Consider the following 3362-nt stretch of genomic DNA (forward strand, 5'->3'; position numbering starts at 1 on the left):
TCTGCCAAATAACCAAACTGATTTTGTCATCAAACTTCGAAATATCAATTTTAGTCGATATTATAATTCAAAATAAAAAAATCCGAATTGAATTGCACTGAATCAGCAGCACACTTGGGTGCGCGTAGCGAATGAAAAAAACAATAGATTTTTTTGGTGCTTGCGTGAGATTTGTGCACAAGCACCGGTCCTTTGCGGCTTTGCCCGACAAGATGGAGGCTTTGCCCGACAAGATGGACATAGCAGAAATCACGAGTAGACGTTGATGTGAAGGCCTGATGACCTTGGTGCGCAGAGCAGCAAGCAAAGCGGTGAACGTGCAGCAGCAGGTGTCGCTCGCGGTCGGACCGGAGCGGACTGCAGGATGACAACCGCGTGCTCGACGAAAAAGAAGCCCGCCTGGCTCTGGTCAGCGTCCTGCTGGGACGGAAGAAGTCGACCTCTGGCACTACAGGAATCAACCTCTTCACCGAGTGCCGGAAGTACTCGGCGAAGCTTTAAAAACACTCGACAAAGACTTTGCCGAGTGTAACACTCGGCAAAGAAGGCTCGGCAAACAGTACATCGGCAAATACTTCTTTGCCGATTACTTTTTCTCGGGCACTCGGCAAAGATGTTTGCCGAGTGCCAGAGAGCACTCGGCAAAGAAAAGCGACCGTTACGGCGCCGGTGACGGAGACGGCGGCTTTGCCGAGTATCAACGGTGACACTCGGCAAAAAAGATATCTTTGCCGAGTGTCTTTCTGGCAGCACTCGGCAAAGCCGCCTTCTTTGCCGAGTGCCAGTTGGGACACTCGGCAAAGAGCCCGCCAGAGAGGGTCCCCATGTCAGGCTCTTTGCCGAGTGTTCTGTGCGGCACTCGGCAAAGCCGACCTCTTTGCCGAGTGCCAGCGACATAACACTCGGCAAAGAAGCTAAGCCGGTGCCCAGGTCTGTGCTCTTTGCCGAGTGTTATGACCCTGACACTCGGCAAAGAGTCTCTTTGCCGAGTGTTACACTCGGCAAAGTGACCAGTATATACCTTTTTTATTTGTTTTTTGTATTCTAACCACACAAACATAAGATATCACATATATATCACATATATACATCACAGATATCATCACAGACATAAATAGCCAACACAAACATAAAACCGTCATCACAAACATAAATATCCATCACAAACATAAGTGTTCAACACAAGTATCAAACACAAGCATAAGTCTCAAACGTCGCAAGGTCTCACATAAGTATCACTACACGACGGTTGATCTTTAGCGACCCTTATTTGGGACCGACGGTAGGTCGCTAAAAGGTATGGACCGACGGTTGGTCGCTAAATGTGTTTATAGCGACGGTCTGTGGGTCGCTAAAAGTCTAGAAATTTAACGACTTATGGTCGGTCGCTATTGAGGTAACTGTGTGACTGATGGTAGGTCGCTATAGGGGTATGTGATTTTTATGTTTCTTATTTACTCACCAAAGCCCATCTAAAGGCCTACTAAACAAACAAACGAACCCTATTCCACGCGCGCAGCCGCCGTCACTTCTCCCATGGCCGCCCCCTCCCTCAGCCGTGGAGGGTGCCGCCGCCACCTCACCCTTGGTGCTCGCCGAGCTCGCCCTTAGCCCTGTCGTGCCCCTGCGCTCGGTCCTCATTGGTTCCGGGGGAGGTGACGGAGCGGCGGCGGAAGAATTATCCCCGTCACCGTCTATCTCCTCTCGGCTCTCGCCGTCTCGCGCCATCGAACACCCGCCTTCCAGGGTGAGCAGACGTTGTCGGGCTCGTCTCCGGTGTTCGGCGTTGGAGTGGTACCGATCTTGATTCCCACTAGAAATTTTCTCTTACCCACCGCTCAAGCTACTCTCAGCCTTATCCCCACTAAAAATAATTTCGGTTTAATTATTATGAATTTTAGGGTTATTTAAAATATGATTTTGAATTTAGAAAAAAAGAAATAGAAAAAAAAACTAACCTAACTAACCCTTGGCCCATTAGGCCCATGAGCCGGCCGCCCCTTGCCCCTTCCCTAACCCCAAGCCGCCACCCCTGGCTCCTAGCAGCCGCCGCCATCCCTTCTCCCTCTCCCTCCTCTCCTCTAGCTTCTCTCCCTCGCTTCCCTCTCCTGCAGCTTCCTCACGCCATGGAGTCGCGCCCAGCCGCCGAACACCGCCAGCACCCGCGCCCCTGCAGCCAGCCGTGCCACCACAGCCAGCGCCCCCCGCCTCCGCCTGGCGGCCGGTCACAATCGGCCAGCCGGTTAGCGCGCCTGCGCCCGAACGCCTCGCTTCATCCACTAGCCCATGCCCGTCGCCCGCCGCCCACGTCATGGCGGCGCCAGTCGCTGCCCCACTGTGTTCTAGCAGATGGTAGTCTCTTCTCCCTGCGTTTGCTCTCGATCTACTGCCCTCTTTCCATCGTCTTTGCCTTCCGCGGCACACAGGTCCTTCCTTGTACTCAGGCCTCTTCGTTTCTGAGGGCCATGGAGAAGGCGCGGCGGCGGCACGTGCTGGCGTTCGGGGAGTGGAACTACTACTACTCCTCCTCCTCGTCAACCTCCCGGACTCCGCGCCCGTCGCGGCCGAGCCCTGCTGGTGGTACGCGCCGGAGCCGGAGGGTGGTGGTTGTCAGGCCCGTCGACGAGGACCTCTACCGCGTGCCTCCGCCGGATGACAACGACGGCGCCGCCGCTGTCTCCCGCCTTCCCAGGCGCCGGGTACGTAGTACGCTCGTACGTGGCACGGCAGACAGACATATGCAATGCAGCCAACGACTGCCAAACAAACGCTTGCGTGTTCTGAAAACTTCGTCATCTCGGGCTGTGTGTTCTTTGCAGAAGCGTGCGGCGAGGAGGAGCTTGTGGATGGGTTGCTTGGGCCTCAACTGCGTGGCCTGAAGCCTCAAGCTAGTAGTAGTACCTAGGTTTTACAAGGTGCATTCGGGCGGCTAGGGATCATAATCTGGATTGTCCTTAAGTTTTTATTGTGCTAGGGGAACATAAGAAAGTATGTAGAGCAAAATGAGAGGAGCTGTTGTTACCCTCAATTCTTTGTGATTATTGTGCTAGAGTGATGTAGTTGTTGGCTTTTGAACAATAGCTGGAGTGATATGAAACATTAGTGATCTAGTTGTGAATGATATTATAATTGTGATGCTTTTGTGAATATATAATTGTGGTGCTTTTGTGTTTGTGTATAAAAATCTATGATTTATGGTGCTTAATTAAATGTATATTATTAATAATAAAAACTGTAAAAAGGGTGACTTTCTGTTGGTTGCTAAATGTATAGTATGGCAACTTACGGTTGGTTGCTAAATCTATAGTACAACAACCCACCATTGGTCGCTAAATATACAATATTAGCAACGGACGGTCGGT

General features: G+C 51.8%; 1 pseudogene; it reads left to right on the forward strand.

Moving 5' to 3' along the window:
* The first annotated feature begins 2465 nt into the window (after positions 1 to 2465).
* Positions 2466 to 2879, forward strand: LOC109944637 (uncharacterized; annotated as a pseudogene).
* Positions 2880 to 3362: the final 483 nt, after the last annotated feature.

The sequence above is a fragment of the Zea mays genome, chromosome 2 (genome assembly GCF_902167145.1).
Source record: "Zea mays cultivar B73 chromosome 2, Zm-B73-REFERENCE-NAM-5.0, whole genome shotgun sequence".
NCBI lineage: Eukaryota > Viridiplantae > Streptophyta > Magnoliopsida > Poales > Poaceae > Zea > Zea mays.